A 21826-nucleotide genomic window follows, 5' to 3' on the forward strand; every position below is an offset into this window, starting at 1 on the left:
TAAGTTTATGAAGACTGTCTGGATACTATATAAGAGTGTTTGTGTGTATCTATAAAAAGTTCATCCTTGCTTTTTGGCCATTTCAGGTTTTCTCTTAGTGTACAATGTGGAGCCAGCAAGCTTAGCCATTCTTGGGGAAAATATTGGGATACTTTTAAACAAAGATATGTTGAAAGTAGTGCTGTTTGTATATTGCCACTTTCAACTCTTATTTTGAAACAGCTTTCACCTGTTTGTCCCATGGCATACCTATATTGTCTGAAATTCTGAGTATAAGGAAATACTATTTGTTTCTCTTGCAAATGTGCAGCAGTAAACTTCTATTAAATTGTCTGATTATTTTTTCTGACCTGTAATGATTAAACTGCATGCCACCCGAGTTCTCAGTTGTGAGAACAAGTAGTTTGATTTTGTATTTCTTAATTTTTATATGTTTATCTATTACTCTGTAAGTTGGTGTAATCAAAAAATCATGCCACTCTAGAAATGATCCACATTTGTCCTGGGTTCAGCTGTAACAGTTATTTTTCTCCTTAGTAGCTGGTGCAGTGCTGTGTTTTCGACTTTAGTCTGAGAACAGTGCTCATAACACACTGATGTTTTAGTTGTAGCTAAGTAATGCTCGCCCCAATCAAGGACTCTTCAGTCTCATGTTCTGCCAGTGACAAGGGGCACAAGAAGCCAGGAGGAAGCAGAGACAGGACACCTGACCCAAAGTAGCCAAAGGGGTATTCCATCCCACAGCACATCATGCCCAGTATATAAACCGGGGGGAGTAACCCGGAAGGGGCAGATTGCTGCTTGCGTCGGGCTGGGTATCAGTCGGCAGTTGGTGAACAATTGTATTGTGCATCACTTGTGTTTATTGTTTTCTTTTCCTTTTCCCTTTCCCCTTTTAGTTTTATATTCTCTCCCCTTGTTATTTCCCTTACCATTATTATTATTGGTGGTAGCAGTAGTAGTTTTATATTATACCTTAGTTACTGGACTGTTCTTATCTCAACCCATGGGATTTACATTCTTTTGATTCTCTTTCCCATTCCTCCGGGAGCGGGGGGGAGGGAAGAAGGGGGGGAGTGAGCAAGCGGCTGTATGGTTCTAAGTTACCAGGTGGGCTTAAAACACAACAACATTATACTTTAAAACATAAAAATCATTATTCTTCAAGTATAAAAAATAGTCATCCTTTTGTAGGTCACAGAGAAAGAGATTTTTTGGATCACTTTTATACTATGGAATCTGTACTGTCTCATGTTTGAAATTGTCTTTATAACTGTATAATATCCTGTTTAAAATTAGTTTCTTAGAGATTATTAGTCGAGAAATAGAACTAAAAAATTATGGTAGTATGTGCTGCTACTGTTAGCAAAGTTTTGAATGAAAACACCCCAGATAAGAAAGCATATCGCTATGTAATGTGTGTAAATCTAGTGAAAATTGCAAAGCCTTACAGGGCTTATTGTTAGATGCTTGGGGTTTTCTGTTTCTTTTTAACTTATGAAGTACTGATTTGCTGTATGCAATTCTGTCTAAATATCTACCCATACACATCAATCCTACAAATTATCACCTATATTCAGAATTTAATTTTGCAAGGTCATGAGGCTATCTATCTGCTGAATTCTTAACTGTGATGATGTCAAATATTCAATCTTAGGTGACCAGATGGATAAGTTAATACATTTAATACCACATTCAAGTTAACCTTTATATTGTATGTGACCCCCATTTAATTTTTGGTTTATTTTAAAAGAAATTGGTACAGAGCCTGTGTTGGGTAATGAGTTAGGGATTAGTTAAGGATTTACTGACTGGGAAGGAGGGTAAGGACCATAGGCCCTGTCTGAGATGTCTGTGCCACTATGGCCAGTTCTAATGGGTAGTAGCAGTTTTGTCCCCTCAGCCCCTAATTCTAACCAGGAATATCTCCACTTAAGTATAGATACCAACTTTCTCTACTAGCTTTTTTGTTGTTTTTTTTGTTTTGCTTGTTTTTTAAATTCTTAGTTGTCTTACCCATTCAGAGATGGGAATAAGATTATTTTAGTGAAACATATTGATGCTAAATGCAATAGTGTTGCTAGCTGAACACAAACTATAGTAAGGACAAGGAACTAAAGAGCATTCAGAATGCACAGAACTGTTAACCTTTTTTTTTTGTCATATTATTAACTCATTTTTCTGTTCTTATCTTCCTTTTTTTTTTTTTTTCTGATTACAAGTACTCTTTCAGAGCTGCCAAACCATAAAGATATTGAGAACATTGTGGAAAAAAATTGTATGCCCTGCGGGGGTGAAATAGATTTAAAAATTAAGTAATTTACAGGTATGCATTTTTAAAGACAAGGATACTGATACCCCTTTTCTTGTTGAAGTTGGATTAATTTTTTTAATACTTGAAGCACTCTTCCTTCTAATCTTCTTGGGCTTCCACTAAAATACTTCAACCAGGAAGATGAAATGTTTTGTGGTTTAAAAAAAAAAAAAAAAAAAAAAGCTGTTCTTGACAAATTTTAAAATTAGATTCTTATTTTTATATCGCTTATGTCAGTAACAAGATTCCAGCTGTCTGTGGTGTTTCTGAGGTTCTGACTGTTAAGCATATGGTTTAAAGGCACTTTTTAAAATGCAAGGCAACAGTGTGGTTATTTTTCCATCTATACTCTGAAGCAGTCCTTGGATAGGGGGTATTTTTATATATTACCTAAATACCAAAAGTTGTCTCTTAACAACTGTTTTGAAACTGGCTGAAATTACACTATCTTATAGAAAGAATGGAGTGCTATAGCAAAATTTTTACTAAAGAATTAAGAAAGGATAAAAGCCTTGATAGGAAAGACATGTGCCACAGCAGTTTTACTTCAACTGCAAGTTAATAGTGGCAGGATATGATTACTCTGGAAATAGCTTCCTTGTGCTTTGAATTAGAGAGTGGAATGCCTGTTGTACTCTAAAATATTGACAAATACGAGTACAAAGACTTAAGACTAATTTCTGTGTTCTGTGACTACAATAAAATGGTATTTAATGCTTCAAAGTGACGTGTTTTGGGTCTTCCTAAACAAAGATGCGGAGTCTAGTTTAGAAAGGAGACATTGTTTATTCTGTGCAGGGTGCTCCGTGGAAGTCTTCACAAATCAAACACACCAATGATTGTAACTTTAAGCTATTTATACATTTTGACAAACAAAGAAATCACTGTCCATTGGTTGAGAGTTACACAATTTGTTCATTAATTAGTATTCCACCCCTTATTGGTTAAAAGTCCCTCTTGCCTCTCATGCTAATCAGGCACGCATGCTCAGTCTTTCTTTTCTTTTGAGTCAGTGGGTTTCTTGAGTCGGTGGTCATGCTGCCCCCTGCCAAAATTACCTTTTACCTAACCACTGCCCATTCTCTTCTGGGTAGTCATCCAAGGGTTGGGGCCTGATGTTCCTCATTATCACTTCTGACTCATCACCCGGAGAAGCAGTATGGATGCTCTTTGTTTAGAGAAGTCTTTATATGTTATCTCAGTTATCTAGATTAACATCCTTATCTGTTCTGAACTACTGATTGGATTACCATTGTTTTATGAGGTGCTGCAAGCATCATTTCCCCCTTTTGGAAGTTTCAAATAAGTATATTTGGCACTTCTATATTTCATATCATTGTGTTAACTCAGCCTAATATAGTTAAATATCTGATATCAACACAATTTTAGTAACCCCATATACTCTTTTCCATTTATTTTTGAATGCATACCATACAGATTCCTACAATTATTATTATAACTATAATAACAATTAAAGTTTGCATTATGCTTGATAGCTAATTCGGCAGAGATAAGACTAATTTGTTAAGTATAGCTTATACCCAATCTGTTTCTGTTCTTTCACGAATTTCTCTACCTGCTTTAGCCACTTGTTTAATTTCTTCCAATTGTTTTGGCTCCCCCCCCCCCAGTAATCTCTTCTCCAGAAGGGAGTTTAGACCTCATTTTCATACAACAATGTGTACTATTACTATATTATTTGATTCCTAGGTATATTTATTACCTGGGACCCATTGTGCAGGGAATTCCATATACAAGTTAAAAGTTAACATCCCCCGGTCCAATGGATGTTCTGCTGTTTTTGGTAAAGGCAGGCAAGCCATATAAGGCTACTAGCATTATGCATTTTTCCAAAGGATTGCAGCAATTTCAGAACCACGTTATCCTGGCATTTTACAATATTTATAGCAATAATTATTAACAATATCAATCACACCTTATTAAAGTCTGACATTTTATAAAGTTATTTTTCTGAATTTCACTTTTAATGGTTCTGATGGAGTTACTTCCCACTTTTCCAGATTTGTGGCCTTTCATCTGGTGTAGTGGATCCACGGTTCCACTCCTTGTAGTTTCACCACAGTGTAGGTCATGAGCAAGACTTGAAAGGGTTCCTTCCAACATTCTTTTAGAAGTTCGTCCTTCCACATCCACAGATTGACCCAGTCTCCAGGTTTGAAACGATGAACTGCTGTACCCAATCCTAATGGTGCACATAATCGCAAATACCTGTTGACAGAAAATAACACTTCTCCTAAAAAAATCATATAGTCCTTTAAATACCCCTGTCCCATGATATTGGCAGAAGCTGGTTCATGATTCATCACCTGGTAAAGTCGCCCATATAAAATCTCAAATATACTTATTTTGTTTCTATTGTTGGGGGTTATTCTCAATAGGGCCAGAGGCAATAGGTCTGGCCATTTTAATTTGGTTTCCTGACACATTTTACTTATATGTCTCTTGCTGCCTTTCCACTCAACTGGGGTCTCCAGGGGGTATGGAGATCCCATTTTATGGGTAGTGTTTGAGCTAACTTTTGGATTATTTTAGCTGCAAAATGAGGCCCTCTATCTGATGACATTCCTACTGGGATTCCATATCTTGGGATAATCTCTTTTAATGATACCTTACGTACTTCTTTAGCCTGATTTGTTTGACAAGGAAAATGACCTTTGAAGGTCCCTTCCAACCCAAACTGTTCTACAATTCTATGAAAAGCTTCCGGCCATCCTGAAAACGTGTCTACCAATAAATAGAATCATAGAATCATAGAATAGTTAGAGTTGGAAAGGACCTTAAGATCATCTAGTTCCAACCCCCCTGCCATGGGCAGGGACACCTCACACTAAACCATGTCACCCAAGGCTCCATCCAACCTGGCCTTGAACACCGCCAGGGATGGAACATTCACAACTTCCTTGGGCAACCCATTCCAGTGCCTCACCACCCTCACTGTAAAGAACTTCTTCCTTATATCTAACCTAATCTTCCCCTGTTTAAGTATGAACCCATTACCCCTTGTCCTATCACTACAGTCCCTAATGAAGAGTCTCTCCCCAGCATCCTTGTAGGCCCCCTTCAGATACCGGAAGGCTGCTATGAGGTCTCCACTCAGCCTTCTCTTCTCCAGGCTGAACAGCCTCAACTTTCTCAGCCTGTCTTCATACGGGAGGTGCTCCAGCCCTCTTATCATCCTCATGTCCCTCCTCTGGACTTGCTCCAACAGCTCCATGTCCTTTTTATGTTGAGGACACCAGAACTGTCCACAATACTCCAAATGAGGTCTCACGAGAGCAGAGTAGAGGGGCAGGATCACCTCCTTTGACCTGCTGGTCACGCTTCTTTTGATGCAGCCCAGGATACAGTTGGCTGAATCTCTTCTCTGCCCAACCTGTAGCTGTGCCTGGGATTGCCCCGACCCAGGTGTAGGACCTTGCACTTGGCTTGGTTAAACTTCATAAGGTTGGCATCAGCCCGCCTCTCAAGCATGTCAAGGTCCCTCTGGATGGCATCCCTTCCCTCCAGCATATCAACTGAACCACACAGCTTGGTGTCATTGGCAAACTTGCTGAGGGTGCGCTCAGTCCCACTGTCGCCGACAAAGATGTTGAACAGGACAGGTCCCAACACCGATCCCTGAGGGACACCACTCGTTGCTCATTTTGTCGGGGTAATTCTGAAAAGTCTATCTGCCAATAATCTTCTGGTGTATTTCCTTTCTTCACTTGTCCAGGAGGAGGTCATGGTTGGATTTGGGGATTATTCCTCTGGCATATTTCACAATTCTTCACAATACTCTTGGAAATTCCTCCCATTCCTATTCCTAATACTTGCAATTTTACTTTGTCGACTAATGTTTCTGCACTCTAGTAGGTACTCTTGTGTTCCTGGTCTATCATTTCCTTTAGGAGAGGGGTTGTTACAATTATGCTGTTGTCTTCAGTGATCCAGCATCTTTTCTAATTTTTCTTAAATTCTCTTTGGCCTTTTACTGCCTCACCAAAGGGTTTTGCTGTTAAACCAAAATTTTCAATCCAAAGTCGGCATCACACAGCCATTCCAAGGAAAGCCCTAAGTACTTTTTTAGTTTTTGGTTGTGGGGTTTGACAGATGGCTTCCTTCCTTTCAGATCCCAGATTTTGCTGTCCCTGTGTGATTGTAAAACCCAAACAGGTTACTGTCTGTGCAGCGATTTTCACCTTTTTCTTTGATACCCAATATCTGGACTTGCCCAAAAAGTTCAAAAGGCTTATTGTTAGTCCAATCAAACTATCATAGGTGCTTGCTGCTAAGAGGATGTCATCCATGTGTTTGAGTAAAGTGACATCTGGATGTTCCATTTGCTGATTCTCAAGTTCTTTGTGGCCAGTTGATTCCCAAAATTTGTTGGACTATTTTTAAATCCTTGTGGGAGGACAGTCCAGCACAGCTGTACCTTTTGCCCTGTTTTGGGGTTTTCCCATTCAAAGGCAAATAATTCCTGACTTTTAGAGTCCAATGGAATACAGAAGAAAGCATCTTTAAGGTCCAGTACAGTAAACCACTGATTCGATTCCTTTATGGTAGTCAGTAAAGTATATGGGTTGGCCACTACTGGATGCACATCCTGTACAATCTGGTTTATAGCTCTTAAATCTTGTACTAATCGGCCCTCATCTGAATGGGGTTTCTTCACCAGCAATATGTGAGTGTTAAACTCCGATTGACATTCTCTCAGAGAGTCCATAATTTACCAAGATTTCTATCAGCGGTTCCAAACCCCTCCTTGCTTCTAGTTTAATGGCATATTGTTTCCATCTTACCAGTTTTGCTCCTAGTTTCAATGATATTACCACAGGTTCTGCTGCCTGCGATCTGCCAGGTGCATTGGTGGCCCAGACCAACGGATTTACTGCATTGAGCACTTCCTCAGGGATAGCTGCCATTTCTCATTCTCCCTCTTTGTTCACCTGCAACATAAATGTTTGTGCCTCCAGGGCTTTATCTTCTGGAATATGTATCTGAATACCTCCTTTATCAAAAGTAATTTGTATATTCAGTTTGTTTAACAAATGTCTCCCCAACAAGGGCATTGGACATTCTGGGATGTATAGAAATTTGAGTAAAACTCTTTTGCCAATTCCATACTTAAGAGCTTGAAAGAAAGGCCATACTTCTCTTTTCCCAGTTGTTCCAATCACAGGCATTGTTTGCTTGCTTAATTCTGCTTTTTGTGTATTTAAAACTATGTAGCTCCTGTATCCACTAAAAATGTAATTTGTTCTCTCCCCAACCTGAGGGTAGCCGGGGGTTTGGTTGGGGATTTCTCTACCTTTTCCCCCAGTCCCTGTCAATCAGAGTCCTGATCTAAAAGTAGATCAGCAATTCTGGGATCCTCCTTCTGGGAATTCTTCCCTACTCATCCTGGATTCTGTGGACATTCACCCTTCCAATGACCCTCTGCTTACAGTACACATGCTGATCCTCCTCCAGGGTCGGCCTAAATGGGGTTCCTCGAGGGGGCAACCAGCCCCTCCCTCTTTCTCTTCCATTACCACTTCTGCCATTCTGGGCAAAGGCTGTAGCCAACAGCTGAACTTTCATAACGTCCCTTTTACCTTGTTCTTTTCCCTGAAGTTTGCATTATGCTTGATAGCTAATTCAGCAGAAATAAGACTTTGTAATATCTTGGTTAGTGGTAACCTTGTCTGCAGAGATCATAATATTGTGAAGTTTGGGATCCAGACGAGAACGCTGAAGGTTAGTACTAAGACTGTCCTGGTTTCAGCTGTAACAGTTTTCTTCCTAGTAGCTGTTACAGTGCTGTGTTTTGGCTTTACTCTGAGATTCATGGTGATAACACAGTGATGTTTTAGTTGTTTCTCAGTAGCATTTACCCTGATCAAGGACTTTTCAGTCTCTCATGCTCTGCCAGTGAGGAGGGGCACAAGAAGCCGGGAGGAAGCAGACAGGACACCTGACCCAAAGTAGCTGAAGGGGTATTCCATCCCACAGCATGTCATGGTCGGTATATAAACTAGGGGAAGTTACCCGGAAGGGACCGATTGCTTCTCGGGGATGGGATGGGTGTCAGTCAGTGGGTAGTGAGCAATTGTATTGTGCATCACTTGCATTTTCTGAACTTTTTTTTTTCTATTATTGTTATTGTTGGTATTCTTTCTATTATCGCTATGTTTTACTTTATTTTAGTTATTAAACTGTTCTTAGCTCAACACACAGGTTTTACATTCTTTTGATTCTCCTCCCTATCCTGCCTGGCAGGGGGGGTAAGGGGGAGGGCGAGTGAGCAGCTGTATGGTACTTAGTTACCATCTAGCTTTAAACCACAACAGGATCACACAGGACTTATGGGATGTTTAGGGGACGATCCAAAGGCAGGCAAAGGGACAGGTTTAGGTGATTTTGGGAGGAACTGGAGTGGGAAAATAAAGGGATAAGGGGATAAAAAGGTCCAGTTAAGTGTAAATAGTTGGTAGGCTGTTCAGTATGCTTGCCTGGCTACACCTTGCACCCGATCAGCACAGTCTGTCCTATCTTCTTATTAAATTCCTTTCTAACTCTTTCCTGGGTGGGGGGCACTCTATTCTGTGTGCATATGGGGGTCTGAGTGACACCAACTGGAGTCAGACCACAGATTGGAGGGCCCACACGTACCTGGTGCTGGCAACTGGAGCAAATGCAGGTGTGTGAGCGAGTGTGATCACTAATAAAGATCATGCCAGAGTAGCCGATAAATAAGTGAAGTAGCCTGGGAGCAAGGGGGTAAGTGGGTCTCTAAAGACCAGCTCTGGGTGTGAGAGCACCTGTGTGTCTTCTAAGGGTGAGAGCATGGGGGCCAGGCACAGGGTCAGCTATGGGACCGGGGGGGGGGGGGGTAGGGAAAGAGAGAGTTCTCACTTGCAGACGTCCATCCTGCTCAGACATAGTGCGAGTGCTGTCTGTGTTTGTGCGAGTGCTCCGAGTATCTCTGATCAGACAGATCACAGGGGATGTGATCCTTCCCTTCTACTCAGCACTGGTGAGGCCAACCCTGGAGTCATGTGTGTAGTTATGAGCTCCTCAGTACAAGAGAGAGACATACTGGAGAGTCCAGCACAGGGTCACTAAGATGATTAAGGGACTGGAGCATCTCTCCTATGAGGAAAGACTTGAGACATGTGGGACTGTTTGTCCTAGAGAAGAGAAGGCTCAGGAGGCATCTTAATGTATATAAATACCTGAAAGGAGGCCGTAAAGAAGATGGAGCCAGTGATAGGACAAGAGGCAATGGGCACAAACACAGGAGCTTCCATCTGAACATCAGGAAACACTTTTTTTCCTGTGAGGGTGACTTGATCAAGGGTGTCCTTGATCAGGGTAAATGCTACTGAGAAACAACTAAAACATCACTGTGTTATCACCATGAATCTCGGAGTAAAGCCAAAACAAAGCACTGTACCAGCTACTAGTAAGAAAAATAGCTGTTACACCTGAAACCAGTCTGTCCTGGGTTCAGGAGGAGCAATTATTTTTCTCCTTCTTAGTAGCTGGTGCAGTGCTGTGTTTTTAACTTTAGTCTGAGAACAGTGCTGATAACACACCGGTGTTTTTAGTTGTTGCTAAGTAATGCTTATTCTGATCAAGGACTTTTTCAGTCTCATGCTCTGCCAGTGAGGAGGGGCATGGGAAGCTGGGAGGGAGCAGAGACAGGACACCTGACCCAAACTAGCCAAAGGGGTATTCCATACCACAGCACATCATGCCCAGTATATAAACTGGGAGGAGTTACCCGGAGGGCCCAGATCGCTGCTCGGGTGGGGCTGGGTATCAGTCAGTGGGTGGTGAGCAATCGTGTTGGGCATCACCTTTGTTTATTTTTTTCTTTTCCTTTTCCCCTTTTAGTTTTATATTCTCTCCCCTTGTTATTTCTCTTATCATTATTGTTATTGGTGGTAGCAGTAGTAGTTTTGTATTATACCTTAGTTACTGGACTGTTCTTATCTCAACCCACGGAATTTGCATTCTTTCAATTCTCCTACCCATCCCTCCGGGAGCGGGGGGGGGAGGGGGGGGATGAAGAGAGCGGGGGTGAGCAAGTGGCTGCGTGGTTCTGAGTTACCGTCTGGGCTTAAAACACAACAGTTCTTTTTTGGCACCCAACGTAGGGCTTGAAGGATTAAGATAACGACAGTGTTACCATAAAAGTCAGTCGGAGAAACTCTCTAAGACTCAATGTGGAGTTTTAGAAAGCAGCATTCTTTATCGCAGCACTGGGCACACACATGAATCATTTCGCAAAGGTGAGCTCACCTGTTACTTGGTGGCAGCAGCTTTATATTTGGCATACTCATGCATATTTACAGCATTTCCAGGAACAAATTATATTTGCATTCTAATTACGCATGCTCTTTCTTGCTGAGTGGGGGTCTCTGGTGGTTGATGATAGTCATCTTCACTGTGTTTACTGAATGACCTCAGTGCTTGCGCACACTCGCGAGGTCCTAGTGCTGAGTTAGCAGTTGATATGTTCTTGCTTCTGTTCTGTTCCAGTCTCGCTCCACGTTGGGCACCGCTCTGCTATCTTAAAGGCTGGCATCCTTAATCTTATTTACTGTCTCCTTAGTTGATATCAGTCCCGTGATGTTCCTTCCCCCATCAGCCGAACATTCCTTTCTCTCTACGTGTTAGTAAGTTAGAACAGTTTGGCCTATTCTACTATGTTAAAGGCACACACACTATTGTTAGTTTAAAATTTAAGCCTACAACAGATCTGACCATAGTGTGTCTAATCGTATTTGTGATAAGCATTCATTGTTTCGGAATAATAGTCACTTGTCACAATGTTGATTTATTGGCTCTCAGAGTTGTTGGGCTTCATCTCAGAGTATCAGAATGTCATACCTTACTTGTAGCCAGTATTTGCTGTTTTAACGTTTATCGGCTTTGGAGCCTGGGCTAAGGTTCTTGTTTCGCTGTACTTCATGGTAATGACTTGCAATACAATAAAATCATTAATCATGAAACTGGGCTGGTATGCGTTCTCAGCATCGTCATCACCTTTATACTTTGGGAGGCCTATAATGGGAATTACTAGCAATTACACATCTCTTTTTTTCCCTCCTCGGGGGGTCAAGCTATGAAGGAGACATTCCCACACACCCCCTGCTCCCCCACCAGGCTATTTACAGCAGCATTTGAGAATTCTAAAGGTTTTGGATGGCCTTTGGATACCCTTGAGACCTGCCTGCTGCTTTTTCTGGGGATCAGGATATTGCCACAAATACAGCATGTGTTTTACCCACAGCCATCCCACCTTGAGAACACCCTATTTCGTCTGATCTCAAAAGTTAAGCAGGGTTGGGTTCGGGTCTTGTCTGAGGTTAAACGACGATATAAGAGGACCACCAAGAGATTTTTCCCTGAGGCTGGACAGTCATGAGTGGCAGGGTGTGTGGGATCCTATGGTCAAGCACCTGGGCCAGTGGGCCCCTCCAGTGCTTTGGAACTTCACCCCTGAACAAGTGTGAAATCCAGAAAAATTAGCCCAACACTTAAATGAGGTGTGCTGTCATCCTGGCAATACCAGAGAGGGACAAATCATAGCAATGTGCTGGGGCTTGGCCTATGCCTACAGAGCCCTGCTCAACACTTTCCAGCACCTTCAAAGGGAAAAACATGTCTCTCGATCTGATGGCAAAGCAACAGACAACGCAGCTACTCAATCCCCAAACACAACAGTTACACCAACCCTGATAACAGACACTGCAGCCACTCCAACCCCAGTGACAGACACTGCAGCCACTCCAACCACAGTGAAAGACACTGCAGCTGCTCCAACCCTAGTGACAGACTCTGCAGCCACTCCAACCCTGTAGGCTTAAATTTTAAACTAGCAATAGTGTGTGTGCCTTTAAGATAGTAGAATAGACCAAACTGTTCTAACTTACTAACATGTAGAGAGAAAGGAATGTTCGGCTGATGGGGGAAGGAACATCACGGGACTGATGACAACTAAGGAGACAGTAAATAAGACCAAGGTTGCCAGCCTTCGAGATAGCAGAGCGGTGCCCAACATGGAGCGAGACTGGAACAGAACAGAAGCAAGGACATACCAACTGCTAACTCAGCACTAGGACCTCACGAGTGTGCGCAAGCACTGAGGTCATTCAGTAAACACAGTGAGGTATACTATCATCAACCACCAGAGACCCCCACTCAGCAAGAAAGCGCATGCTTAATTAGGATGCAAATATTATCATTAGTTCCTGGCGAAGCTATGAATATGCATGATTATGCTAAATATACAGCTGCTGTCAGCAAGTATTGGGTGCGCTCACCTTTGCAAAATGATTTGCCTATGCGCCCAGTGCTGATTCAAAGATCAAAGAACTCGCCAACAAAGTTTAAGTTGACAAGCAGGTATTCTTTATTGCTGCGCTGGGAAATACGGAGGTTCTCTCCTTCTAACACGTCTCTCCTGAGCATTAAACAGTGTTTATATTGTTGCTTAACATACATATTCATTACATTTCCAGTAAACCTCATACATATTCATTACATTTCCAAGAACTGCTTTACATGGATCTATGCCCATTTCCGCATGCTCACAAAAACGTGGTAGTGGTCTTTTGGGACCTCTGGTGGTCGTTTCCTCATCATCTTAGTCTTCATCACTTCGTCCTCTAGTTGAACTTTAGGTTTGGAAAGTCCCGTTGTCATGTCAGCAACCACTAGTCCAGTTCTGGCTGGTCATTGTGAAACTTTTACCCAAGATACTTTCTCACTGTCATCTGTTACAATATCCTACTTTTTCAATGTCATCTATTACAAGGCCACAAAGCCTAACTGAATTTAACTATTTACAAAAGATTTGTACTTCCTTGTCTCACGCTGCAATAAAGAATGCTGCTTTCTGAAACTCCACATTGAGTCTTAGAGAGTTTCTCCAACTGACTTTTATGGTAACAGTTTGGTGCCTGAACAGGGACACTGCCATGTTTCTCACGGATCTGGGGAGTCTCTGGGACCTTCACGCCAGCATCAAGGGAGTTTACCTGAAAGGAACCACAGCTCCCCGGACTGACTTGGGACCTCGGTAAGATCCCTGATTATATTCCTTTAAAAAGGCATTCTTTCTGGTCCCTTTCCATGTAAGTCGCACTGCCCTGCGCGGTGGGTAAAGGCAATCTGGTTCTGGTTCTGGGTGTCCGGACTCTGGTATCCGGGTGGAGGTCAGGATCACAGTTACCACTGCCTCCAAAGGGGGAATCCTGAAAATGTCCCCGCTGGGTTGCATTTTGCAACAATCTGGAATCTGGGTGGAGATTAGGACCACTGCCTCCATAGGGGGTTTTGAAGAAATCCCTGCTGGGTTGTATTTTGCAACACTCTGGAAACAAATCAGTGAACTCCCAGGTGGCTTGGTCACTCGGGAAACTTTGAAACAAATTGGTGGACCCCCGAGTGGTTCGGTTACTCGGGAGACTCTGGTAAAATACTGTAATCAATGGTGGATATTATTCTTGAGACGAAAAGGAAAGTGGAACGAAGTAGCTTATGTGGAAATGTTTTTCACTTTAAGATATCATCTGGAATGGCAAAAGGATTGTAGTTTTAATTTTGCACCCCAGTACCTGTTAGTATTCTCCTTGGAGAAAGATAGCAAAATTTGCTTAAACGCTGTGGTTCTTTGTGCAGCATAGGACGGTTATACACTAAACATTTGAGGAATGTGGAGGAGAAGAATTTGGATTTGATGATAGCCCCCGGAGAAGGGGTACTGTGAATAACAGGGCCGAAGGTGCTGACGCTGAGAATCAAGCAGAAGCACAGGCACCGGAGACATTAGAGAGGTGTCCTGGGTTCACCTGTAGCAGTCATTTATCTCCTTCTTAGTAGCTGGTGCAGTGCTGTGTTTTTTAACTTTCAGCCTGGGAACAACGCTGATAACACCGATGTTTTTAGTTGTTGCTGAGTAATGTTAACTCCGACCAAGGACTTTCTCAGTCTCATGCTTTGCCAGGGAGGAGGGGAAGCCGGGAGGAAGCAGAGACAGGACACCTGACCCAAACTAGCCAAAGGGGTATTCCATACCATGGCACGTCATGCCCAGTATATAAACCGGGGGGACTTGCCCAGAAGGCCTAGATCACTGCTCAGGTTGGGCTGGGTATCGGTCAGCGGGTGGTGAGCAATTGTATCCTCTCCCCTTGTTATTTCCCTTATCGTTATTATCATTGGTGGTAGCAGTAGTGGTTTTGTATTATACCTTAGTTACTGGACTGCTCTTATCTCAACCCGTGGGAGTTACATTCTTCCGATTCTCCTCCCCATCCCTCCGGGAGTGGGGGGATGAAGAAGGGGGGGGAGTGCGTGAGCGGCTGACAGGTTCTGAGTTACCGGCTGGGCTCAAACCACGACAGTTCTTTGTGGCGCCCAGCGTGGGGCACGAAGGGTTGAAATAACGACAGATCTGACCAGAGTGTGTCTAATCATATTTGAGATAAGCACTCATTGTTACTACTCGTCACAATGGTGATTATTTGGCTCTCAGACTTGTTGCGCTTGATCTCAGAGTTTCAGCATGTTGTACCTTACCTACAGCCAGTATTTGCTGTTTTAGTGTTTATCGGCTGGGGGGCCTGGGCTAAGGTTCTTGTTTCACTGTACTTCATGGTAATGACTTGTAATACAATAGACTCATTGATCATGAAACTGGTCTGGTTTGTGCTTCCGGTGTGGCCATCACCTCTATACTTTGGGAGGTATATAACGAAATATTTTAGCAATTGCACATCTTTTTTTTCCTCCTCGGGGGGTCAACCTGCAAAGGAGGCATTCCCTTACACCCCCCGTTCCCCCACCAGCCTATTTGCAACAGCAGTTGAGAGTTCTGAAGGTTTTGGATGGCTTTTGAATACCCTTGAGACCTGCCTGCTGATTGTGCTGGGGATCAGCATGTTGGCACACATACGGAGTGTGTTTTACCCATGGCCATCCCACCCTGGGAACACCCTATTTCATCTAATCTCGAAAGTTAAGCAGTATTGGGTTCAAGTCTGGTCTAGGGTTAGACGACAATATAGGAGGACCACCAAGAGATTTTCCCTGAGGCTGGACAGTCACGAGTGGCAGGGTGTCTGGGATAGTATGGGCAAGTATCTAGGCCAGTGGGCCCCTCCAGTGCTTTGGAACTTCACCCCTGAACAAGTGCAACATCCGGAAAAACTAGTAAAACACTTAAACGAGGTGTGCTGTCATCCTGGTTATACCAGAGAGGGACAAATCATGGCAATGTGCTGGGGCTTGGCCTATGCCTACAGAGCCCTCCTCAACATTATCCAGCACCTTCAAAGGGACAAAAATGTCTCTGGATCTGATGGCAAAGCAACAGACAACGCAGCTACTCCAACTACAAGCACAGCAGCTACTCAAACCCTGACCACAACAGACAACGCAGCTACTCCAAGTACTGCAGCTACATCAACCCCAGTGACAAGCACAAAAGCTACTCAAACCCTGACCACGACAACGCAGCTATGCCAAGTACAGCAGCTACATCAACCCCAGTGACAAGCACAAACGCTACTCAAACCCTGACCACAACAGACAACGCAGCTACTCCAAGCACCGCAGCTACACCAACCCCAGTAACAAGCACAGCAGCTAATCAAACCCCGGCAACAGACGCTGCAGCCACTCCAATCCCAGTGGCAGACACTGCAGCCACTCCAACCACAGTGACAAACACTGCAGCTGAAACAAATGGACAGTTTGTGACAATGTCTGTTGCCCCTGTAAGAAAAAGCAAATGAGAGGCACAAAGAGCAACCCCTGCAGTGAAGAAAGATGAAGACCCAATGCCATTGCTATACGGAACAGCATCTGAACAAGAGTTACTACTACGTGGATCAGAGGAAGAGGAAGAAGAGGTGACTTCTCATCCCCGGACCTCAACCGAGCTGCGGAATTTGCGAAAAGATTTCACCCGTCTTCCAGGGGAGCACATTGTCACCTGGTTGCTCCGATGCTGGGACAATGGGGCCGATGGTCACGAACTAGAAGGTAGGGAAGCCAAGCAGCTGGGATCACTTGCTAGGGAAGGAGGAACTGACAAAGCAATTGCAAGAGAGAAGAGAGCCCTCAGCCTTTGGAGGCGGCTCTTGGCAGCTGTGAAGGAAAGGTTTCCCTGCAAAGACGATATCACGAGTCGCTCAGCCAATTGGACCACGATAGAGAGAGGCATCCAGTCCCTGAGGGAATCAGCCATTCTAGAGATGATCTATCATAGGCCGGATGCCAGGAACACATCCGTAGATCCAGATGAAGTCAAATGTACACGACCCAAGTGGCAGAAACTTACACAGAGTGCACCATCATCATATGCCCACTCATTGGCATCAATGACCTGGAATGACGGAGTATCACCAACAGTAGATTACCTGATTTGTCAACTCCGAGAGTTCGAAGACAATCTCACCCCTTCCATCATTTCAGCTGTGGAAAAACTGTCCCAGGAGTTCAAACAATTGAGAGACGATTTATCCGATCTATCCAGCTCACCACGTCTACCAACCCATGTCTCAGCTCTTAACAGAAGGTGCCCTACTGCTCGAGAAAGAAAATACAGGAGGTACATGCCACGGGCCACCCTATGGTTTTACCTGCGGGATCACGGAGAAGACATGAGAAAGCGGGATGGAAAACCTACCTCAGTTCTGGAGGAACGGGTGCGTGAACTGAAGAGGAGAACAATGGTCAAGGATGATCCTCCCATGAAGGTGCTGCTCCAGTCTCTGGTGAGCAGTTTCCCAGATGGAGTGGAAGAGCTGATTTTACTCCAGCTCCTGTGATAAGGAATTCTAATCCCTTTCTACAAGACATAAGTGGACAATATCATGATCACTATTAGAGGGGCCCTGCCTCCAGCCAGGTGGAGGAGAGGGATAATCGGGTTTACTGGACTGTATGGATCAGATGGCCTGGCACACCAGTCCCACAGAAGTATAAGGCTCTAGTAGATACCGGTGCACAGTGTACTCTGATGCCATCAAGGTATCAAGGAGTGGAACCCATTTATATTTCTGGAGTGAAAGGAGGATCCCAAGAGTTGACTGTACTGGAAGCTGAAATCAGCCTGACTGGGAGGAAGTGGCAAAAGCACCCCATTGTGACTGGTCCAGGGGCTCCATGCATCCTTGGCATAGACTATCTCAGGAGAGGGTACTTCAAAGACCCAAAAGGGTATCGATGGGCTTTTGGTATCGCTGCCTTGGAGACAGAGGAAATGAAGCAGCTGTCCACCTTGCTTGGTCTCTCAGAGGATCCTTCTGTTGTGGGGTTGCTGGAGGTCGAAGAACAACAAGTGCCAATCGCAACCACAACAGTGCACCGGCAGCAATATCGCAGCAATATCGCACTAAGCGAGACTCCCTGATTCCCATCCATAAGCTGATCCGTAGACTGGAGAGCCAAGGAGTGATCAGCAGGACCCGCTCACCCTTTAATAGCCCAATAATGACAGCACAAAAGTCTAATGGAGAGTGGAGACTAACAGCAGACTATCGTGGCCTGAACGAAGTCACACCACCATTGAGTGCTGCCGTACCGGACATGCTAGAACTTCAATATGAACTGGAGTCAAAGGCAGCCAAGTGGGATGCCACAATTGATATTGCCAATGCATTTTTCTCAATCCCTTTGGCAGCAGAATGCAGGCCACAGTTTGCTTTCACTTGGAGGGGCGTCCAGTACACGTGGAACCTACTGCCCCAGGGGTGGAAACACAGCCCTACCATCTGCCATGGATTGATCCAGACTGCACTGGAACAGGGGCAAGCTCCAGAACACCTGCAATACATTGATGACATCATCGTGTGGGGTGATACAGCGGAAGAAGTTTTTGAGAAAGGGAAGAAGATAATCCAAATCCTGCTGAAGAATGGTTTTGCTGTAAAATGGAGTAAGGTCAAGGGACCTGCACAGCAGATTCAGTTTTTGGGAATAAAATGGCAAGACAGACGTCGCCAAATCCCCACAGACGTGATCAACCAGATAACAGCAATGTCTCCACCAACTAACAAGAAAGAAACACAAGCTTTCTTAGGTGTTGTGGGGTTCTGGAGAATGCACATCCCAAATTACAGTCTGATTTTAAGCCCTCTCTATCACGTGACCCAAAAGAAGAATGATTTCAAATGGGGCCCTGAGCAACAACAAGCCTTTGAACAAATTCAACAAGAAATAGTTCATGCAGTAGCCCTTGGACCAGTCCGGGCCAGGCCAGATGTGAAAAATGTGCTCTATACTGCAGCCGGGGAGAATGGTCCTACCTGGAGCCTCTGGCAGAAAGCTCCAGGGGAGACTCGAGGTCGACCCCTTGGCTTTTGGAGTCAGGGATATAAAGGATCCGAGGCCAGCTATACTCCCACTGAAAAAGAGATACTGGCAGCCTATGAAGGGGTTCGAGCTGCTTCAGAAGTGATTGTCACTGAAGCGCAGCTCCTCCTGGCACCCCAGTTGCCTGTGTTGGGCTGGATGTAAAAAGGCAGGGTCTCCTCTACACATCATGCAACTGATGCTACATGGAGTAAGTGGGCCGCACTAATTACACAACAAGCTTGAATAGGAAATCCCAGTTGTTCAGTAATTCTAGAAGTCATCATGGACTGGCCAGAGGGCAAAGATTTTGGGATGTCACCAGAAGAGGAGGTGATGCATGCTGAAGAGGCCCCACCATATAAGGAACTGTCAGAGAGTGAAAAGCAATATGCCTTGTTTACTGATGGGTCCTGCCATATTGTGGGAAAGCATCAGAGATGGAAGGCAGCTGTGTGGAGTCCCCTGAGACAAGTTGCAGAAACTGCTGAAGGAGAGGGTGAATCAAGTCAGTTTGCAGAGGTGAAAGCCATCCAGCTGGCCTTGGACATTGCTGAATGAGAAAAATGGCCAGTACTTTATCTCTCTACTGACTCATGGATGGTGGCAAATGCCCTGTGAGGGTGGTTGCAGCCATGGAAGCAGAGCAACTGGCAATGCAGAAGTAAACCCATCTGGGCTGCTGCATTGTGGCAAGATATCACTGCCTGGGTGCAGAACCTGGTGGTGAAGGTACGCCACGTAGATGCCCATGTACCCAAGAGTCGGGCCACTGAGGAACACCAGAACAACCAGCAAGTGGATAAAGCTGCTAAGATTAAAGTGGCTCAGATGGACTTGGATTGGCAACATAAGGGTGAATTATTTTTAGCCTGGTGGGCCCATGACACCTCAGGCCATCAAGGCAGAGATGCAACATATAGATGGGCTCGTGATCGAGGGGTGGACTTAACAATGGACACTACTGCCCAGGTTATTCACGAATGTGAAGCATGTGCTGCAATTAAGCAAGCCAAGAGGTTAAAGCCTCTCTGGTATGGAGGACGATGGCTGAAGTACAAGTATGGGGAGGCCTGGCAGATTGACTATATCACACTCCCACTAACCCGCCAAGGCAAGCGCTATGTGCTTACCATGGTGGAAGCAACCACTGGATGGCTGGAATCATACGCTGTGCCCCACGCCACTGCCCGGAACACTATCCTGGGCCTTGAGAAAGAAGTTTTGTGGCAACACGGCACCCCAGAGAGAATTGAGTCAGACAATGGGACTCATTTCTGGAACAACCTTATAGACACTTGGGCCAAAGAGCATGGCATTGAGTGGGTATATCACATCCCGTACCATGCACCAGCCTCTGGGAAAATCCGATGGTACAATGGTCTGTTCAAAACTACCCTGAGAGCAATGGGTGGTGGTGCACCTAAAAAATTTCTTGGGGAAGACAATCTGGGTTATTCCTGCTTCAGGTAAAGGCAAACCCACTCGTGGGGTTGCTTTTGCTCAGGGACCTGGATATACTTGGTGGGTAATGCAGGAAGATGGGGAAGTCCGATGTGTACCTCAAGGGGATTTAATTTTGGGGGAAAACAGCCAATGAACTCTATTGTATGCTGTTGCCCGCTATATAACACTTTTATAGCCCACCAGCTAGATATCTTCAGGTCACCAGCAACTGAGCCTGACTTCCCTCCGATCATCACCCCAACAAAGAATGAATTTTGACGAAACCAGACGAGCTCAGCAGTGACCAGACGAGTTTGGCGGTGTCATCAGCAGGCAACAACCCAACACTACACACCATCCTTCCTGCCCTGAAAGACTATTACAAGAGTTGGAGCCTGACGTCATGGTCTGGATGAATTCAGGAATTTTATAGGGATTGGTCCATGGACTAGGGAATGATATCTTTCTCTTTGTGTGTGGGTGTGGGTGTATATATGGGACAGGGCCGATGGTGTGTTGAGAGATGTAGGATCTGAGCATGACATGAATGGTATGGAATAAGGGGTGGATACTGTCCTGGGTTCAGGTATATCTTTCATTTTTCTCCTTCTTAGTAGCTGGTGCAGTGCTGTGTTTTTTAACTTTCAGCCTGGGAACAACGCTGATAACACTGATGTTTTTAGTTGTTGCCAAGTAATGTTTACTCTGATCAAGGACTTTCTCAGTCTCATGCTCTGCCAGGGAGGAGGGGAAGCCGGGAGGAAGCAGAGACAGGACACCTGACCCAAACTGGCCAAAGGGGTATTCCATACCATGGCACGTCATGCCCAGTATATAAACCAGGGGGAGTTACCCAGAAGGCCCAGATCGCTGCTCGGGTGGGGCTGGGTATCGGTCGGCGGGTGGTGAGCAATTGTATCCTCTCCCCTTGTTATTTCCCTTACCATTATTATCATTGGTGGTAGCAGTAGTGGTTTTGTATTATACCTTAGTTACGGGACTGTTCTTATCTCAACCCGTGGGAGTTACATTCTTCCGATTCTCCTCCCCATCCCTCCAGGAGCGGGGGGAGGAAGAAGGGGTGGGAGTGAGCGAGCAGCTGCGTGGTTCCGATTTAGTGGCTGGGCTCAAACCACGACAAGAGGGCTGAAGGATTTTGCCCTACAGCAGGGTGAACTAGGGGAAGTCGAGGGGAAACTGTGACTGCGCCTTTAAGATAAGCTGTGGGCAATGATGGTCCAGTTATGATAAATATTCTCTTTACCATTATAGATTAGAATATTTGGAAACAAGTGGCTGGTAATTATGCATCATGCTTTTGAGAGTGTTGACAGAAATGTGATTATTCGTACGGCTCAGACCACAGTAGAGCTACACATAATGGCAGGCACATTGGCAGGTATGGTAAATCTTCACGTACCTACCCCCAATCCTAACTGAGACTCTAATTGGGACCAGGACAGGAAGGTTTTGAAAGAAGTGGATTTTATTTGGTATTAGGAATGCGGTCCCCAAGGCAGTGAACTGGTCTAAGGCTTTATGAAATAAAGCAAGATATGAATGAATCACCTTCTGGATTCGTGGAAAGATTAAAAGAGGTGATGCATAAATATACTACTATTGATCCTGAATCGGAGGAAGGAAGGAAAGGACCAATATGATTTGGGAAAAATAATGAATGTGTCCTGGGAGACCTATCACAATCGG

The sequence above is a fragment of the Strigops habroptila genome, chromosome W, assembly GCF_004027225.2.
Source record: "Strigops habroptila isolate Jane chromosome W, bStrHab1.2.pri, whole genome shotgun sequence".
In the NCBI taxonomy this organism is placed as follows: domain Eukaryota; kingdom Metazoa; phylum Chordata; class Aves; order Psittaciformes; family Psittacidae; genus Strigops; species Strigops habroptila.